Consider the following 21,544-nt stretch of genomic DNA (forward strand, 5'->3'; position numbering starts at 1 on the left):
GAGTTTGATGATTAGAATTTGTTGGATGTCCATTTACAATAAATAAGAACTTTGTAGGTTGTAGTCTTCTCTAAACTACATGGTATCTATTGTACATATGTGTGGGGTGGTAATGGTGGTTCCTGAAACACTGAACCTGCTATAAAGCATTATTTGCACTGACAGTAGTCACAGTTCCTTTTCTGTCACATTGTGTTCTGTTTGCACCTTGTGCAAGCTCCTCAGTTTGTAACCAAGTAGGTAACTGCCCAGACAGGGATGCTAAATTTACAGCAGCCACCTTAAAGCTGCCTGTGTGTGTGTGTGTGTGTGTGTGTGTGTGTGTGTGTGCTTTTAAATATGTGATGATTATAGTGACCCCACAGTATAGCCAGTGTTTGTGGAAAGTTGTGACTTGGTTTGTTTTGAAAAGAACCACCTCCATTCACACCCCGCTAAATGTACCATTTGGTTTATTTTCTGAAATAACTTGGAGCCACTTTTCCTGAGTTTTAAACAGTTTTCTGTTTGCACCCGCTTGCAAAATGGCCTAATTACGTAAACCTGTATGCAAAATCGAGTATATTGCAGCACTTCCAACTAATAGATATGGGATTTTGACAATTTTGTGTAGCTTTAAATGTAACCACCTTGCCTTCTTGAAAGTGGATATTTTCTGTAGGGTTCTTTAGTCTAATTAGGTATGCCGACTATTTAAAGAAGTTGACATTTTGACTTAAGTTTATGACTTTTATTTTATAAATTATAATTTTTTTTAAGCACTTGTCAGCATGATCAGTTATGATTCATACAGTGCTTGTTGAATCTATTGGCACCAGTGCTAAAGTTGTATGAAAGCCTTATGATAAACTCTTTATTTCAGCAGCATCATCTCGCACCAGGCCTGTGCATAAGCTTTTTTTTTTTTAAATTTGTAAATCCTGAAGAATGTAATATGTTGCTGCCCACACACCTCCAAGCCTGAACGATAGGACTCCTTGCAGATGTGACCTGGTGGGCAGCTCTGTCAGTCAGTCCTCTCTCACGGCAGATCAAAAGGGGACCGTGGTTGATTTTTCCAGACCTTTGTGGAGGTAGATAAGATTGGTGGATAAAATCAGTTTCACGTGTATTGGCCGATCACCCCAAAATTAGGGAAATCTGGGTCAGTTGATCCATCGGTGCACCCCTACTCAGCATGTTTACATTTCTTGGCCTGTAGATAGCATCTAATGGGTGTTATATAGACTTTGTGACCCCTAGAGGCCACTCTTTGCTGCAGTGGGCTTTAAAGATTTTTTTCTTACCATCCTACTCACTTGTTTGGTGACAAAAACAAATACGAGCTCTCACATGGGTTAGTGACAAGTGGCGGGAAGAGGTGGCCTTTTGTCACATTATGTTCATTCCCCATGGAAATGGAAAGTAACAGATTACTAGTAAGAAGTCCCTAGAAACTCTCGTCAACTTAAAGTATTCCAAAAATGCTTCGATTTTGTTCATTTTGTAGAAATTGGCGAGGGAACCAATAACTGTGCCAGCAGGGATTTTATTTACAGCAATTATTTTTAACATGGGATTTACCCTAATGAATACATTTTTTTAAATGTTTTTTGCTACTGTAATAAAATTAATTTTTAGTAGGTAGCCAGTAAATGTTATGGGTGCTATATGCTCAGGTACTTCAGTCTGTGATTCTGACTTGGCCACCTAACTGTTTCAGAGAAAGATTTAATTGGTGACGATTGCCTAATGCTGTCCCATACACACATGCTGATGGAAGTTTCACACAAGAGCTAGTCTCACGCAGACATGGCTCCCTTTGTATCAGCGATGCTGTTGACATGCCGGACTTGGCAGAACAGAGGTGGCATTGAACAGACTTAGGAGGAATTTCTACGCCTAGTGACCCTCTTTCTACGCAGTAATAGCCAGTAGTATCCAGACAACTACTCTGCATCCTCTTCCTTCTCTTCTCTAAACCCCATCCTTCCTACGTGCTTTCTGCCTTGATTTCTTTGCCTCCTTATATTGTTCTCTTTTTGCATTTTTAAATGGCTTGCCAGTACCTCTTTATCCCACTGTTTCTGTCACTAGGTTGAAAGAGACGCTCTTAGTTCATCACTTGGACCATTGACACACCTCTTTCTCATCAAACCGACCACTGTGAGGGTTTTGTCCCACTGCGCCAGAGGCCAGATGTGATGAAGGGATTGTGGTGAGTTTGTATTGAGCAAGTGTAAAAATTGGGCAGCAGGCCCAGCTGGTTGAGCCAAAGGGCATGCAGAGCCAGCAGTTTAACAGAGTGGAGTGCTGCTGTGAGGAGGGGGAGGCTCCGTCCTTCGCTTCAGTGTCACAGGCAACTGTGTAGCTGTGTGTGTAGGAGCTATGTACTCCATTGTTTCTGAGTAGGAGCATTTTCAGTGAGCAACAGCAAAAAATGAACTGAGACACGACTCAGCACTGACTTCTGAAGAGTTCTTCAGTGTCAATCCAGTGTTTGTACCATGGTCAGTGAACCGCAGAAGTTTAAACCTTGCTTTGTGTTATGAAGTAGGATTAAAAGTATCAGTGAACCAGCAGGGAAGCAAGACTGCCATTATGGTGGCACTGGGCAGGTTTCCCCTTCTCCACCCAGTCTGCCCTCTCTCCTGCCTCTCGACAGCACTCCCCCCCCATCCACCCCCTGGCCTGTGTCCATATTAGGGCAAAACTCAGCCAACCTCCCAACAAGCTGAGCTCAGACGGCCCCCCTCCTCTCCCAGTACGCCCTGCTGTCACATTTACTCCGGCAAACGGAGCCTGAGGGATACACAGCTCCCCTAACCCAATTCAAAGGGCTGCTTGACTGGCCTGTCAAAACAGCAAAGGGGTTTTAAAAATGGATACAGAAGGTCTAAAGCCTGTTTGGCTGTTTCTGTGTAATTTTCTGGCCCAGTTGTCAAGGAGCTTTTAGGTAGCTATTTCACATGCTCAGTTTTAGTGATATCGAATTAATAAATCTGTGCAAACGGATGTGTAAGATATACGGATCAGAATATTGGTTTCCGATTTTGTTTTTTGTAAAGCTTTGACCTGCCAATACTGCCAAGTTTTCAATTTATTTTCTCTTCTAGACTTCCTGCCATTGCTGTTAATTATTTATATTAGAAGCAGAGCTGATGTCACATCGCATGTGGAGCAGTCATTGTAAAACAAGGCTTCACTGCTTTAAAACAGAGAGAAAATTCTGAAAATATACACACCATATTATAGTGGTTTTTTTACTCTACAGGTGCATGAAACTATGCTTTAATTGCATTAAACTGCTGTAGCATCGCATTGCATGCTTATGTCAAAAATTATACAAATTATTTTGTAAATACTGACAGTTTTATTATTAGTTGTTGATGCAGTTTCCTGTTCAAGGCTTTAATGAGCTACAAAGTGAAGCTGTCATCGCTTGTTTTTTGTCTATCTTCACATGGCATTAGGCTTAGGCTGGTGTTGGTATCGTGCTATTATGGTTGTCACGATACTAAAATTTCAAACTCGACATCGATACTCCGAAAAATACTCAAAACCATTTTTGATACCACAGGGTTATTTCTGGTTAAGAAAAAAAAATGATTAATTACCATATATAAATATTTTAACTTCCTTAATTAGAGCAAAACCAATATGTTATATCGTTTAGAAAAATATAGAATTTAAAAGTGTCACTAATCTGTTTGACAAAACAGACCAGAAAATACGTAAGCCCGGTTTACATGACAATGATCCATTGAAAATAGGATTTTTGTTTCCCATTTCTGTTAACACATCGTTGAAATTACAATCTTCATTCACACTCTAACAGTAGAGACTTGAAGATGGTGTAATTTCCCCTCCACACCACCAGTGGCCGGTGTGTTCTTTACGTGTGAAAACACTTCCTGCTTATAAAATGAGGGACAAAATGAGCTCTTTGTTAGAGAATCGTCGTTAGATTTAAAATAGTCAGCAGCATAAGTAAGTACTCTGCAACCCACCATTGTTATTGTTGATATTTTCATCTTCTGTTGGCTTTAAAATGGTAGGCAGCCATTATGTTGTTATTGCATTACAGGTCCTTCTCAAAATATTAGCATATTGTGATAAAGTTCATTATTTTCCATAATGTCATGATGAAAAATTAACATTCATATATTTTAGATTTATTGCACACTAACTGAAATATTTCAGGTCTTTTATTGTCTTAATACGGATGATTTTGGCATACAGCTCATGAAAACCCAAAATTTCTATCTCACAAAATTAGCATATTTCATCCGACCAATAAAAGAAAAGTGTTTTTAATACAAAAAACGTCAACCTTCAAATAATCATGTACAGTTATGCACTCAATACTTGGTCGGGAATCCTTTGGCAGAAATGACTGCTTCAATGCGGCGTGGCATGGAGGCAATCAGCCTGTGGCACTGCTGAGGTCTTATGGAGGCCCAGGATGCTTCGATAGCAGCCTTTAGCTCATCCAGAGTGTTGGGTCTTGAGTCTCTCAACGTTCTCTTCACAATATCCCACAGATTCTCTATGGGGTTCAGGTCAGGAGAGTTGGCAGGCCAATTGAGCACAGTGATACCATGGTCAGTAAACCATTTACCAGTGGTTTTGGCACTGTGAGCAGGTGCCAGGTCGTGCTGAAAAATGAAATCTTCATCTCCATAAAGCTTTTCAGCAGATGGAAGCATGAAGTGCTCCAAAATCTCCTGATAGCTAGCTGCATTGACCCTGCCCTTGATAAAACACAGTGGACCAACACCAGCAGCTGACACGGCACCCCAGACCATCACTGACTGTGGGTACTTGACACTGGACTTCTGGCATTTTGGCATTTCCTTCTCCCCAGTCTTCCTCCAGACTCTGGCACCTTGATTTCCGAATGACATGCAAAATTTGCTTTCATCCGAAAAAAGTACTTTGGACCACTGAGCAACAGTCCAGTGCTGCTTCTCTGTAGCCCAGGTCAGGCGCTTCTGTTTCTGGTTTAAAAGTGGCTTGACCTGGGGAATGCGGCACCTGTAGCCCATTTCCTGCACACGCCTGTGCACGGTGGCTCTGGATGTTTCTACTCCAGACTCAGTCCACTGCTTCCGCAGGTCCCCCAAGGTCTGGAATCGGCCCTTCTCCACAATCTTCCTCAGGGTCCGGTCACCTCTTCTCGTTGTGCAGCGTTTTCTGTCACACTTTTTCCTTCCCACAGACTTCCCACTGTGGTGCCTTGATACAGCACTCTGGGAACAGCCTATTCGTTCAGAAATTTCTTTCTGTGTCTTACCCTCTTGCTTGAAGGTGTCAATAGTGGCCTTCTGGACAGCAGTCAGGTCGGCAGACTTACCCATGATTGGAGTTTTAAGTGATGAACCAGGCTGGGAGTTTTAAAGGCCTCAGGAATCTTTTGCAGGTGTTTAGAGTTAACTCGGTGATTCAGATGATTAGGTTCATAGCTCGTTTAGAGACCCTTTTAATGATATGCTAATTTTGTGAGATAGGAATTTTGGGTTTTCATGAGCTGTATGCCAAAATCATCCATATTAAGACAATAAAAGACCTGAAATATTTCAGTTAGTGTGCAATGAATCTAAAATACATGAATGTTAAATTTTCATCATGACATTATGGAAAATAATTAACTTTATCACAATATGCTAATATTTTGAGAAGGACCTGTATATCATGCGTTGTGCATTAATTTCTACTGATTTCAGTCATGCTGCGCATGAGCCACAGCTTCCCCATATGAAAGACTATGTTTTTCCCGTCTTCTTGGCAACGGAGACCAGGATGTTTTCAAACAGTTACACTCTGGAAGCTGTTCTCAAATTGTGCTATTTTCAGAGAAACGTGTGCCGTGGTCGTGCAAATGAACAGTAGAAACGCAACTAAACATTTCTGTTTTCACCAGAAAACGTTATGTAAACCATGCCTGAATATAAATTGTTAATATGGAAGCATCTACTGTTTCAAAGCAAACATGGATCTGGCGCATACAAAACATACTTTGTACAGTGTAAACGAGGATCTAGTCCATGCAAATGTTTTTAGAAGAATACATTTGCATGTCATTTTGCAGAATGTTTTCTTTAGTCTCTAATTGTCAGCTTCAGTGTGGCTCCATTATTTACCTTTGTTATTATTAGCCTCAAATGCCTTTTCAGCTAAGCTGAAAAGTAATGGGGTGGAGCTTCACTACTTAGTAGCTGACCGAGCTGCTAGCTGATCAACGTTTTCCTTCTTTAATTGCTGCGTGGTGCAGAGCCTTACACATGTGAATCATGATTTCATTGGGCTGTCTGTGTTTGTATACCTATCAGCTTATGTCATCAAGGTGGTTTACCACTTCACTGTTGCAGACACAGGAGCTTTAGTGACCATTTTAAGTTGCTCTCAATCATCAGTGTCGTAGTGTTAGCTTGTAGCATCTGCCTCATAGGGAAAGCTCCTCCATACATCGCTGTTGTATTTCTTATCGTTTTGACAACTACACATGGTACAGCAACTTTGAGTAATTAACCTACAATTTCACAATATTTACAAAAAAGTGAAAAATATTAACCTTTTTTCAAAAACAGGAAAGCAGCAATAATTGCTGCTAAAATTGTATAATGTATTGATTATTATAATAAAATAAAACAAAAGATCTGTTTTTAACATTTTCATTTTTGTTACACAGACACAAGCAGCGTGAAAGAGGAAACTAGTGAATGTGTAAAACAAGAGCCAGCTATTTCATGTGCTCAAACCAAGAATGAAATTCTGCTTCAGTCTGAAGCATGGTTGGGGGTGCAGTCCAAACAGCTAACTTTGCCTCACTTGTAAGCAAGGGGAACGTCTCTCAGCGGTCATTCTGTGTGCAGCAATTGGTTGGGGAGGGGTGTTGTTGTGCTCTATGTTTCAAAGAGTGGGAAAACCCAGCCGACTAATTATACGGCCTTCAAAGTGTAGGAACATTTTGATGGAAATTGTACGCAGTTTTGATGCCATAACTTTTAAACAAATGTGGTGTAAATATAACAAAAATAAGTTGAATTAAATTAAATCGCATTGAGCTTATTAGTAGTAACTGTCCCATTGCATAATGCAGGTAGTTGAATTATCTCACATGATACTAAGATAATGGGAGGATGAAGGATTGTCCACTGTGGCAACAAAACTGTGATCAAATTTAAAACAGTTGTGTAAAGTCATGTAGGGTAGATTATGTCATATTTCATGGTTACACTAATGCAGCAAGAAGGTCCTGGGTTCGATTCCCGGCCGGGGGTCTTTCTGCATGGAGTTTGCATGTTCTCCCCGTGCATGCGTGGGTTCTCACCGGGTACTCCGGCTTCCTCCCACAGTCCAAAGACATGCCAGTTAGGTTAATTGGTCACTCTAAATTGCCCTTAGGTGTATGAATGAGTGTGTGCATGGTTATGTGTTGCCCTGCGATGGACTGGCGATCTGTCCAGGGTGAACCCCACCTCTCGCCCATAGACTGCTGGAGATGGGCACCAGCTCCCCCGCGACCCACTATGGCATAAGCGGTAAAAAATGACTGACTGACTGACAAATGCAAGCCATGCACTGAACAGTTCTTTATTGCTGTTAATGCTGCGGGGCAAAAACAACAAGCTGACGAAATAAAGATGCCTTGACCTTGAGTGTCAAAGCCCTTTACAATGGGCCTTATAATCTCTTTTTAAGACTGGGGGAAAATGTTCTTCCTCGCCTGCTTCTCTTACGGAGGCAGAAATGATCATGAAATCGTCCCTCTGTCTATATCTTATTGCTTCTTTCTTCCTAGGGATTTCTCTGAACTATCAGATTCAGTGTATTAATAATCTACTGGTTTAGGCATTGCTCTTAGGTAGAGCTGCTTACAGGTGTCATTATCTAGGTGGCAAGTATAAAAGTATCATTCAGATGAAAACCAGGCTGCAGGTTTACCTTGTAGAGTCTTGATGTCATCAGATTTCCTCCTCTCACTGATTGCTTTTCTCAACTCAACCATTTCAAACATTTTCATGTACAATGTTTTCTATTAGCCTTCATTCAGTTAAAATTTCAGTAAAAAAACTATTGTTTTTCTACGTAGCATTTGGTTATTTATTACTTGTAGACATGGGCATGACATATCACAAGAATAAATAGTCTAGACAAAGTTTTATTGGACATACTTTGATATGACAAGGAGTTGGAAACAACAGAACTAGAATAACTAGCTTGGCAATATCTCTCTAGCCATCCTAAACTAGAAATAGAAGGGGATGGTCACTCATGTCTCAGTCCTCCACCCCTCCAGCCTCAGCTACACCTTGTTGTTTCTGTATCTACAACCAAACAAGAACCAGTCTGGTTTGCTCTACGTTTCTTTGTTAGGTAGGGTCAAACTCATGCATACTTGGCTTACTGTGTGTTACTCAGAAACACTATAGCAACATGGAAACCTGACCTCTCCTCTCTTCTGCTTTCCAGGACAGATGTTGGTCCAGCTTGCAGAATCTTTGTACAGTTTTCTGTTTTGTATGCTCAACATTGGTAAATAATATCTCTAATTTTGTGCCTAGGATGTTATGAGCAGCAACAAAGACAAGCTCAAAGCTCAAGATGTGAGCATACATTAAAATCACACAGAAAAAAAGACATATATATCACATCGCTGCCAGCTTTTCTGTCTTGGAAACTACAGCACAGGCAGTGTTTTTGCTACTAGATAAAAAGTAAAGTAGGTAAAGAAATATTCAGCAATTTGGCACATCTAACTTTTGGCCTTTTCACAAGCACTTGATAATACCATTGCGAATATAAACCCCTCTGTTTGTCCATGTCTTTCAATGTTGTGAAGTGAAGCCAGTAAGTGACAGCAGCTCTGCTGTTTATTATGGAATACTGATCAACTGGCCCAACTTTCCAACTTGGCTTCAGAACCACCTTCATTAGGAAGTCCAAAGTGTAATTTGCAGGTAGTTCAGTACATCATTTCATGAGTCCTAACATCACACCCTCTGAGGTTTGCAGAACATGTTGACATTCTGGCCTGAAAGTTTCATCACAAAGGAACTTTTGAGTCCTGTGTTTCATTGAGTTTATTTTAAACTCCCAAGATTTAAAATAGTCCAATTCCATTTCTTGTACATTGTTACTAGGATTACATTTCTCTCCATTTTGTATGTTTGTACAGTACAGACCAAAAGTTTGGACACACCTTCTCATTCAAAGAGTTTTCTTTATTTTCATGACTATGAATATTGTAGCTTCACACTGAAGGCATCAAAACTATGAATTAACACATGTGGAATTATATACTGAACAAAAAAGTGTGAAACAACTAAAAATATGTCTTATATTCTAGGTTCTTCAAAGTAGCCACCTTTTGCTTTGATTACTGCTCCACACACTCTTGGCATTCTGTTGATGAGCTTCAAGAGGTAGTCACCTGAAATGGTTTTCCAACAGTCTTGAAGGAGTTCCCAGAGATGCTTAGCACTTGTTGGCCCTTTTGCCTTCACTCTGCGGTCCATCTCACCCCAAACCATCTCGATTGGGTTCAGGTCCGGTAACTGTGGAGGCCAGGTCATCTGGCGCAGCACCCCATCACTCTCCTTCTTGGTCAAATAGCCCTTACACAACCTGGAGGTGTGTTTGGGGTCATTGTCTTGTTGAAAAATAAATGATGGTTCAACTAAACGCAAACCGGATGGAATAGCATGCCTCTGCAAGATGCTGTGGTAGCCATGCTGGTTCAGTATGCCTTCAATTTTGAATAAATCCCCAACAGTGTCACCAGCATAGCACCCCCACACCATCACACCTCCTCCTCCATGCTTCACGGTGGGAACCAGGCATGTAGAGTCCATCCGTTCACCTCTTCTGCGCCGCACAAAGACACAGTGGTTGGAACCAAAGATCTCAAACTTGGACTCATCAGACCAAAGCACAGATTTCCACTGGTCTAATGTCCATTCCTTGTGTTCTGTAGCCCAAACAAGTCTCTTCTGCTTGTTGCCTGTCCTCAGCAGTGGTTTCCTAGCAGCTATTTCACCATGAAGGCCTGATTCACAGTCTCCTCTTAACAGTTGTTCTAGAGATGTGTCTGCTGCTAGAACTCTGTGTGGCATTGACCTGTTCTCTAATCTGAGCTGCTGTTAACCTGCGATTTCTGAGGCTGGTGACTAGGATGAACTTATCATCCGCAGCAGAGGTGACTCTTAGTCTTCCTTTCCTGGGGCGGTCTTCATGTGAGCCAGTGTAGCGCTTGATAGTTTTTGCGACTGCACTTGGGGACACTTTCAAAGTTTTCCCAATTGTTTGGACTGACTGACCTTCATTTCTTAAAGTAATAATGGCCACTCGTTTTTCTTTACTCAGCTGTTTTTTCTTGCCTATTCAGTAGGACTATCAGCTGTGTACTGTATCCACCTCCTGCACAACACAACTGATGGTCCCAACCCCATTTATAAGGCTTGAAATCCCACTTATTAAACCTGACAGGGCACACCTGTGAAGTGAAAACCATTTCAGATGACTACCTCTTGAAGCTCATCAACAGAATGCCAAGAGTGTGTGGAGCAGTAATCAAAGCAAAAGGTGGCTACTTTGAAGAACCTAGAATATAAGACATATTTTTAGTTGTTTCACACTTTTTTGTTCAGTATATAATTCCACATGTGTTAATTCATAGTTTTGATGCCTTCAGTGTGAAGCTACAATATTCATAGTCATGTAAATAAAGAAATCTCTTTGAATGAGAAGGTGTGTCCAAACTTTTGGTCTGTACTGTATCTTTAGGGCGTGTTAAAGATGTAAACTCCTTAGTTACCTTGGACATTCAGACATGTGGGCCTTCAAATATTTGGACTGTCTTAGAGTTAAATGATATTAAAACAACAAGGGGTTGGGATAATAATGTTGAATACTGTTTTAATGAAATGAATCGAAATTAAAGCTCATTTTTTCTTTTTTGCTGTCACAGTGTCCCCATGCCACTGTGACCTTTAGCATCTTGGTTACTAACGTGTGTTATGGTGTCAGCATCAGGAGCAGTAAAAGTCCTTCCAACAGACTGAAATATGGCACTTGACTTAGAATAGCCCACCAAAAACTGCATTAAAGAATTGTGTCCTTTGCAATTTCTATTTTACAGATGTGTATATGTTCTCATGATGTTCTTTTGCTTTTGTAGCAGTCTTTTTTTTTTTTTTTTTTTTTTTGTACATGAAATGAGTCACATTTCTGGTTGTGAATCTGAATAGTTTTGTAGAAGTTCTTCTGGGATCCATTGTGAAACTCCTGGTTTGTTTCAACATCCTATTTCAGAAAATCTTTTCCCATATTAGCCTCCTTGTACAAAGATGCTTTGTTATGTCATACCTAAAGAAATTGTCTAAATCCGGGTAAAAGGTGGAAATAAATTTATATGTAAGGAAATATGTAGCCAAATTAAAAATAAAATATGATGGGATCCAGGCGAACAGCCCGGTGATTTTTGTTTGGGGGGGGGGATTTTTAAAGATTTGAGGTGTGTACATCAATATTTACAAGAGGAAATCGTTTCTCCTTATTACATGTGACAGCGTTGTTGAGCTAGCATTTTCAATAGGTGATCGGCTGAACCACATTCCACAAACTGCAGATCACGTTCAGCTGGTTCTGAGCTCTACATACGAAACCTCCTGGTAGGAGTTCTAATTATTTTTCTTATGAGCCAAATTTAGTCCAAGTAGATCATTTTATTATTTTGTTTATTTTATTTGGGAATCTTAAATAATGCAACCCCACAAGTAAATCATTTCATATATCATGGTAATACTGAAGTAATTGTGCACTTACACTCAGGAAGCTGTGCTGAACCGGTATGAGAACAAAGGAACCTAATACAGCTCTCACACATTACACTGCTTGTTCAGCTACATTGGGTTTTGATCTAAGGGAGTAGGCTCTCAGGTTTCCTGTTTCACTCATTTATCATTTTAAAAAGACATTGTGTTGTTTTTTCATACCAGAAGAATATAATTAAATATTTTCTTGCTCTTCTGATGGATACGTTCCTCAGTATTACAGTATGAAGGCCAATGTTGAACCGTTTTGAAGAAAATGTGGTCTTGAGAGGAGAATTTATCTATTGTCTTCGAACATTTCTGTGAAATGAAGAAGGATTAGAAATGTCCCTGTTTATCCTTCACTCACAGCGCCACAGCTCACTGAGCTGTTATGAATCCATCATCCATCCATCCATTCATTCATTAACTGTTGCCAGGCAGAACGGAATAGCGATGGATCGAGCACATTCATTTATTATAGCAGGGTTGCTGCCTCTTTACCCGCCCAAAGCTGTTTAAAGGTTAACCCCTCTGTGAACTCTTAAACGGTGTAGACCGAAGACAACGGCCAAATGTGTCTTCCCCATCCTGCTCCACCCATCCTCACTCACCTATTGCCTTCATTTTTTTAGATGCTTATTTTTGTCTGGTGCATCTAACCTGGGACTTGGGCTTACTGTTTGCTGCTACCCACAGTAGTCCACCAGCTGTTGTTGCGTGACTGGGAGTCCTGCTGGAAATGTGCGTTTTCAAGTGGTTGACATAATGCTCATTCATGGAAAATAATTGATTTGTGGTTCAATCTTGCGAACATCAGCAGCTGTGTCACCGTCCGCTTTGTCTGTTCAGGACTCCTGTTGCAAATTACAGAGAGGAGAAAAATAATCATATATTTGGATCTAAACTTCTTCATTCCTTTCTGATTACATTTGTAATATTTTCTGATCGATTGTCAGAGAGTGACTGGCCAAGATTTAAGGAAATATAACTGATGTTTAGCCCAAGATTATGATTTCGTTAAAACTCCCTGAACTTAAGGAAGCCATTGAAATAATGATCAAACATTTCTAAAACTGTAGGAGATAACAAATGAAACATTTGCCATTTGTGTGATTTTTAGGGGTGGAAAATGTTGAGGATCTGCCAAGCCAAGGGGATTCTGCTATTGTCATGGGGCCCTAGGATTTTCCTGTTGTGAAAAATGCAGTCTGTTCTCGAATTTGTTTTTTGTATTTTTTGGATCAAATCTGGGGTTTCTGACAAGCTAAAAGTTTTCCCCCCTTTATGCTGATATCAACGGTGTCTATTCCTGTTCTTTGCTAACTTAGCAGATGCAGCGGGTTTATTTGACTTATTTTCCCTAATATAACTGTGTAGCAGAACCTGAGGTGTGGTGTTGTTTACCTTTTTTAATTCAAATACTTTTCTGAATTCGCCCTAACAGACCAAGAGCGTGAGACCAAGTATACTTCAAGTATAAAGTATTAAATGTCAGCTTTACTTAACACAAGCTTGCAAAATTACATAAATGGATAAATAAGTGTTTAAAATTGTTATTTTGCCTAGATGTTTTTTTTCCTTTTCTTTTAAAATGGTGATTGTGATTTTACTGTTTATATATTTAAAGTAAAATATTTTTGCCACCTCTAATAACATTAAAAAAGAGGTTTTCTGTCCCTTGTGGTTCAGTTCAACCAGGAATCTTCCTCAGTTAGAAACTCTCTGATCCCCATCTTATACTGATTTTCTTTTGATTGCCCCTTTTAGACATCCATTGCTACCTCTGCATCCCTTTCTTTATTCTAGGTAGTAAATTTATCACCTTTTTGCAAAAACAAAACCCCAGAATCAGCCAAAGAGTTGGATTTTAATGTCATTTATGAAAGAGATTGTATAAATTATTGAGGGGTATAAAATAACTTTTTAATAATATGTATATATTTTTGAGGATGTAAGAATTTTGATTTCCTTCCTTCTTTATCTGCAGTAATTCCCATGTCAAATTGTTTATTTTAGGAAAATTGTTCAAGGAAAAATAAATTTTATTTCAAAAAATATGTTAAAAAGAGGCATTGTTGTTTGTCGTGTGTGTGTGTGTGTGTGTGTGTGTGTGTGTGTGTGTGTGTGTGTGTGTGTGTGTGTGTGTGTGTGTTGCCCTGCAATGGACTGGCGACCTGTCCAGGGTGTACCCCGCCTCCTGCCCGTAGCTGGAGATAGGCACCAGCTTCCCTGCGACCCACTATGGAAGAAGCGGTAGAAAATGACTGACTGAGTTCAAAAGAGCTGATTTCAAAGCGAGTTAAAGACTCATGAATGTTTGCTCTTGAGGACCATTTAACCCAGTGAACTGTGAGAGAGCGTGTCTTGTGTTTTATTGTGTAAACTGTAGTTGTAGACTTTAAAAACACAACTTTTACTGAATCCATTTACATGTGAGTATTTAGTTCTATGTAAAATGCAGGAATACACCTAGCTTCATCTGTCTAGTTGGCTGTTGCTAATTTGAAACAGCTCAATGATCTGCATTAAGTCTCCCTGTTGAAGCTGATTGTTTTGAATGAACTTCTGCTTTCGTTTTGCTAATTATTGCGATCACACCACTGCAGTCGGGAAGTCTTTTCTCCACCCAGTAGCTTTCTCAGCCTCCTTCCCAAACCAGCAACCAGATGGGAGCTTTTATTATTGCACCTTTGCTTTTTACTATAGGTGTGGCCTCTCTTCTCTGGAGTTCCGCTTTTTCATATTTGTGTGCTTCCTCTTATTGTAAATGATGTCTCTTTGGCCACAGAGGAGCTGGATCCTTGTAAATAAAACCTTACAGGAAACTGTAGAACACTTGTAGATCATGCAGAGATAAAAGTACAATTAATTTGGATTTAAAAGCAGACGGCCATCAAAACACTGGTTCTGTCTGTCAACTGGGAAAGAAGTCGGATCAAACTTCTGAGTGCTGTATCCCTCCGTGTATTTCAGATAATCATGACAACATTAACAAAGAATCTTAACTACAAATGTGTTGTTCAAGCTTTTAGGCTAAACTTTTTACTGTTGTGTGTTTCCACAACAAGCTCAAACGATGTGTTTAAGACTTGGAAAAAGTCCGGCCTTCTGCAACCTTCCAGAGTTCGGCTGCAAGGTAGTTGAACAGATTTCAGTTTGCTGAACACACCTCTTCACACTCTGAACATCCCCTCAGCCAGGATCACAGAGGATCTTGGGCACTAAAAAAAGGTCCAAATTTAAAAAGAAAATCTTGGAATTGAACTTAAATCGTTGGATTGTTTTACGGATTGTCAGTGCATCTGTATCCACCATACGTGTGTTTTCCATGGGGTCAGAGGAAAATTCCATGGTAGCCGTCGAAGACATTTCCTGAAAAACATGTTTATGTTTTTAGACGCCTGCACGCATCTCCCCCTGCCCTGTCTGGCTCCACCACATGCTGGGATGATTGTCAGATTTACTGACTTAATATACACAACTGACTGACCCATACGCTGGCTGCATCGCTGAATGCGCTATTGTTTTACTGAACAGTTCATTGCTGAGATTACTACCTCGCTGAAGTGAAAGGTTGGACAGATGGATGAGCATCTAATGGCAGGATGTGAACCTCTTTACTTTTCATCTGACATGGTGTGTGATGATTGGTTATGATAAATGACCTTTCTAGGCACTTCGGACTTTCCCTGGTGGTACCTGTCTGGCGGAAAAACAAGGACAATGTAGCTTTCAGCAGAAGACGGAAAAAAGACTGTTGGGAAAGAGGAAAGAAACTGGATGTATGTATGGAGCTGTTGGTTTGATTATGAAGTGCTGCTCTCATGAGCACACAGTCTGTGCTGTCCACATGGTGTTTTGGCAAAATGCTGGAGAGCTCCAGAGGGAACGCAAAGTGTGACTTCATGTGTGTGACTGGATATAGAGTGCTGTTGTGGTGAAAGTGACTTGTGCGACAGACTACAGGAAGCTACCACGCTATGCCCATATAAGGAGAATATGTAGTGTCTTTGTGGACCATCCATCCGACAGAAGATTTAAATTCCCTCTCAATTGTAGTCATCTGTGAGCAAACCGTTTATGACTAACCTCTCATTATTCCTTGTACATGTGATGCAGTATGTATTTTATATCTGCGGCTTCAGGAATTCTATGCAACTAAACAAATAAATACATTTTTACTGGTATTTCACATTGAATGGCCTTCTTTTGTTTAATTAAGAATAAATTCAGAAATAAATAAATAGCTTCATAATTGAGTTACTCTCCCCATAAATACTGTAACAAATATATCAATGGGCCATTATATGCAACAAAAATAAAATGAAGATCTATTTAATAACTGATCAAAAAAATCTGACATAAACTCATATTTCAATTTCAGTCTTCAGCTGTTAAAATTTACCTCTGCACCATCATTCTCGTTTAGTTTTTTGTTCTCTTAATAAATTTACATCTGTCAAAAATTAAAAAATATGACTATTTTCCCGTGCCCCTTTTTTCATATTTACTCGTACTCGTACTCGTCGTCTTCCGCTTTATCCGGGACCGGGTCGCGGGGGCAGCAGACTCAACAGAGACGCCCAGACGTCCCTCTCTCCAGACACCTCCTCCAGCTCCTCCAGGGGGAGCCCAAGGCGTTCCCAGGCCAGCCGAGAGACATAGTCCCTCCAGCGTGTCCTGGGCCGTCCCCTGGGCCTCCTCCCGGTGGGACGTGCCTGGAACACCTCCCGAGGAAGGCGTCCAGGAGGCATCCGGTATAGATGCCCGAGCCACCTCAACTGGCTCCTCTCGATGTGGAGGAGTAGCGGCTCTACTCCGAGCCCCTCCCGGATGGCCGAGCTCCTCACCCTATCTCTAAGGGAGTGCCCGGCCACCCTACGGAGGAAGCTCATTTCAGCCGCTTGTATCCGGGATCTCGTTCTTTCGGTCATGACCCAAAGTTCATGGCCATAAGTGAGAGTAGGAACGTACACCGACCAGTAAATTGAGAGCTTCGCTTTTCGGGAACAGTTCCGACTTAGTGCCGGCAATGCGAAACAAACTCCTGCTCCGCTTGTACAGAGATCAGATGGCCCCTAATAAAGGGCCCCCGAATCCATACTCCTGGAGCACCCCCCACAGGGCATCACGAGGGACACAGTCGAATGCTTTCTCCATTTCCACAAAACACATGTGGACTGGTTGGGCAAACTCCCATGAACCCTCAAGTACACTGTAGAGGGTATAGAGCTGGTCCAGTATTCCAAGGCTGGGACAAAAACCACACTGCTCCTCCTGAAGCCGAGGTTCGACTATCGGCCGGACTCTCCTCTCCAATACCCTGGCGTAGGCCTTACCAGGGAGGCTGAGGAGTGTGATCCCCCTGTAGTTGGAACACACCCTCCGGTCCCCCTTCTTATGAAGGGGGACCACCACCCCAGTCTGCCAGTCCAGAGGCACTGTCCCCGACCGCCACGCAATGTTGAAGAGACGTGTCAACCATGACAGCCCTACAACATCCAGAGACTTGAGGTACTCAGGGCGTATCTCATCCACCCCCGAAGCCTTGCCACCGCGGAGCTTTTTAACCACCTCGGTGACTTCAGCCTGGGTGAGGAAAGAGTCCAACCCCGAGTCCCAAGCCTCTGTTTCCACCACGGAATGCGTGATGGCAGGATTGAGGAGATCCTCGAAGTACTCCTTCCACCGCCCGATAATGTCCTCAGTCGAGGTCAGCAGTCTCCCGCCCCCACTATAAACAGTGTTGGCGAAGCACTGCTTTCCCCTCCTGAGGCGACGGACGGTTTGCCAGAATCGCTTCGAGGCCAACCGGTAGTCCTTCTCCATGGCCTCACCGAACTCCTCCCAGGCCCGTGTTTTTGCCACAGCCCGGGCCGCAGCACGCTTGGCCTCACGGTACCCGTCAGACGCCTCAGGAGTCCCACAAGCCAACCACAGCCGATAGGACTCCTTCTTCAGCTTAACAGCATCCCTTACTGCCGGTGTCCACCACCGGGTTCTGGGATTGCCGCCGCGACAGGCACCGCAGACCTTACGGCCACAGCTACGGGCAGCAGCATCGACAATAGATGCGGAGAACATGGTCCACTCGGACTCTTATGTCTCCAACATCCCTTGGAATCTGGTCAAAGCTCTCCCGGAGGTGGAAGTTGAACACATCCCTGGCCGAGGGCTCCGCCAGACGTTCCCAGCAGACCCTCACTATGCGCTTGGGCCTGCCAAGTCTGACTGGCTTTCTCCTCCTCCAGCGGATCCAATTCACCACCAGGTGATGATCAGTGGACAGCTCAGCCCCTCTCTTCACCCGAGTGTCCAAAACATGCAGCCGAAGATCTGATGATACGACAACAAAGTCAATCATCGACCTCCTGCCTAGAGTGTCCTGGTGCCAAGTCCACTGATGGACACCCTTATGTTTGAACATGGTGTTTGTTATGGACAAACCGTGACTAGCACAGAAGTCCAATAACAAAACACTCGGATTCAGATCGGGGAGGCCATTCCTCCCGATCACGCCTCTCCAGGTGTCACTGTCGTTCCCCACGTGGGCGTTGAAGTCCCCCAGCAGAATAATGGAGTCCCCGGGAGGGGCACTATCCAGCACCCCCGACAGAGACGCCAAGAAGGCCGGGTACTCCGCACTGCCACTCGGCCCGTAGGCTGAAATTATAGTCAGAGACCTCTCCCCAACCCGAAGGCGCAGGGATACAACCCTCTCATCCACTGGGGTAAACCCCAACACGAGACGGCTGAGCTGGGGGGCAACAAGCAAACCCACACCAGCCCGCCGCCTCTCCCCGTGCGCCACTCCAGAGTAGAACAGAGTCCAACCCCTCTCAAGGAGATGGGTTCCAGAGCCCACGCTGTGCGTGGAGGCAAGCCCGACTATTTCTAGTCAATATCTCTCGACCTCCCGCACAAGCTCAGGCTCCTTCCCCCCCAGCGAGGTGACATTCCACGTCCCTAGAGCCAGCCTAAGCATCCGAGGATCGGGCCGCTGAGGTCTCCACCTTCGTCCGCCACCCAATCCTCTTTGCACCGGTCCCTCACGGTTCCCCCTGCAGGTGGTGAGCCCACTGGGGGATGGCCTCGCGTCTCTCGTTCGGGCTTGGCCCAGCCGGGTCCCGCGAGGAGCAACCCGGCCACCAGGCGCTCTCCGACGAGTCCCGATCCCAGGCCTGGCTCCAGGGTGTGACCCCGGCTCTGCCGTACCGGGCGACGTCACGTGCCTCGATATTTTTTTCTTCATGAGGGATTCTTGAACCACTCTTTGTCTGACCCATCACCTAGAGCCTGTTTGCCATGGGAGACCCTACCAGGGGCATTTAGGCCCCAGACAACATAGCCTCTAGGATCATTTGAGCACTCAAACCCCTCCACCACGTTAAGGTGGTGGTTCAAGGAGGGGTGGTGGTTTCAAAAATGAAAAAATATGACTATTTTCCCGTGCCCCTTTTTTCATATTTATTCCCTGACAAATGTATCCACATCAATATTTTTTAAGATCAGTTTTGTTGTCCTTTTAATTATTAAACATAGATGTATTTCCATTCAGCTTCTGGCAGACAGAAAGCTGCAGCAGCCAATATAATCTCTCTTTCAAACTTGGCAAGCTTTTGTTCTGCTGGGTAATGAGCGCAAACAATAACAACGTTTTGCAAGCCAGAAGTGTGATTTTAAAAGTTGACTATAAATTGTAGTTCCAGGGGTTGCTCAGAGTACAGCAGACATTCAGCACGTCTCAGGAGTTGAGGTCAGGACCAATGCCGATCATTTAGAAAATGCTTTTTCTGATCCCAAGCTAGTTTTTATCCCATCTTTTCCTAATATCAACAATGTCAATGACCTGAAACCTTCACTTGACAATAAATGAATGCCTGGATGTCCAGTGCCTGCTTTTATCATTTATTTACCAGCTGTGTTTTGTATTTTGGTCTATTTGCCAGAGCTGTATATTGATCTGAATCGTGCGTAGTTGTGTTTTATGGAGAGCTAGCTACTGTAGGATCTCTGTTCTAAACAAGCTGACCTGTTATACCGGAGTTTCTTCATATTTGATTTAGTGGCTTTTTGCTTGTTTGGCCACATCACTTCTCCCATAAAGACAAAAGCTACGATGCTATAGACGAAGACTTGTAGCCAACAAAGAACTGGTGGCACCAAGATGAATCACAGCACAAAGGTCTATTAAACAACACTTCAAGCCACAACCCAGCACGCAATATAATGTTGCCAACTATCCCAAACAGCTTTATTGTTGGCCGTCTTTCTGTTCTCCTTCATTTGGATGTGCTTGCACTGCAAGGAGCTCGCTTCAACCATTGTGTTGAATGATGAGGCAGTCATGTGATTGTTTATTCCCTCTTCTGAGCCTGGATGGGGTTACAGTGAATCATGGTGATCATTACCAGCCACTGCTTATCTCAGGTTATTTAATACTCCAATAAACACGCAGCAGACTGAAGCTTCTCTGGCTTTCTTTGATATGACACACAGGAGTGTGGATTTCACTGCTGAATAATTCATTGCTGTGTTTTATCTCTGGGTTGTATCTTTTTATCAAATGTTGGCCACGAGAAAAGAGGAAGGTAATTGGTTGACATGACAAACAGCTCATGTCACAGTAGGAACATGTTCATAAAGTCGGGGTTGTTTGAACTTATTTCTTCTGTTTTCTTTGCAGAGAAGAGAAAGCGAATGATATAGACAGCAAGCTGAGTTCCTCCACAGGAGAAGGTACGTCCAACACACAAACACCTCCACATCTTAAAAAAAGAAATGTTTAACCAGATTGTACAGCTATGTTTGACTTGGACCACAATCTAATCCACCTCTAAGGCACTTCAGCCTGTTAACAACACAGTGGTTTCCATGATTATAGCTGGGATTAGGCTGCTCTTGCAGCATTAAGCTCAGAATCCTTTTTGTCCAAAACGCTGCTGAAGTGCCAGCCTGTTGCCTTTCTAAAGGGAAGTACGGGTCCTTAGAACTGATTGTTAGAAAAATTATGGCAGAGTTTTTATGTCAGGTGTCCAAATATATCTGTCACAATCTCCAAATGTAATTTAAAAAATGACACCTTTGTGAAAAGAACTAAATTCAGCTCAATAAAACCTCCTGTAGCAAAAATACTAAAGTTAGATGTGAAGGCGTTGCTAGAAACATGGAATGTATTGTTGTTGTTTTTTTTTTTATGAAAATCAAACAAGCCCATTAATGTTCTAATAAGCTGTTCATTTGGGTACGCACCATAATATTGCATTTAAAATGTATGGACAAAGCCTTGATTTAGCTTCACACACTGTAGCAGGAATAAACAAGCACACTCAGGAGAGGATGTTCCTTTCTCTGAAATGTCCCTTTAATTAAACCAGCTGGAGGGTAAATACTCTGGAAAAGAGGAAAGTCAAAATTTCCACTTTCAGTCCAGGCCATGCAGATGAATGGTTGTGAAAGAGGAACTGGCTACACTAGAAAAAATCCCTGAGTGTTTTCCGTTTCCAGAGTTATTCGGACTGATGCCTGAAGAGGAGAAAGTTTCATGTAACAAGGTGTTTTGTGTTTCTGTGAAGCTCAGCAGAGATTCAGCCTCCGTTTGTCTCCCCGCTGTTTATTCCTGAGTGCTGCTGGTACGTCTAAGAGATTAGAGACAGTCGGGTTGAACATGCATTCGTGCTAAACCTTTAATTTACATAAAAACTTCGAGTTAGTTTTCAGGCTTCTGCACGCTTCCTGCTGTTCTG

At 42.5% G+C, this 21,544-nt stretch overlaps 1 protein-coding gene across 5 annotated transcripts in view; it reads left to right on the plus strand.

Annotated features, from left to right (window-relative positions):
* fam49a (family with sequence similarity 49 member A) overlaps positions 1 to 21,544 on the plus strand; it is a 43,709-nt gene that overhangs the window by 7,620 nt on the left and 14,545 nt on the right. For 3 of the 5 annotated variants that reach the window (XM_047388569.1, XM_047388568.1, XM_047388571.1), the window contains exon 2: positions 20,485 to 20,537. The gene's annotated coding sequence lies outside the window, so the exon portion shown is untranslated. Of the gene's footprint in view, positions 1 to 2,076; positions 2,198 to 20,484; positions 20,538 to 21,544 lie in introns of all 5 variants that reach the window. The other 2 variants (XM_047388570.1, XM_047388572.1) reach the window with 1 other exon arrangement.

The sequence above is a fragment of the Girardinichthys multiradiatus genome, chromosome 15 (genome assembly GCF_021462225.1).
Source record: "Girardinichthys multiradiatus isolate DD_20200921_A chromosome 15, DD_fGirMul_XY1, whole genome shotgun sequence".
Taxonomy (NCBI): domain Eukaryota; kingdom Metazoa; phylum Chordata; class Actinopteri; order Cyprinodontiformes; family Goodeidae; genus Girardinichthys; species Girardinichthys multiradiatus.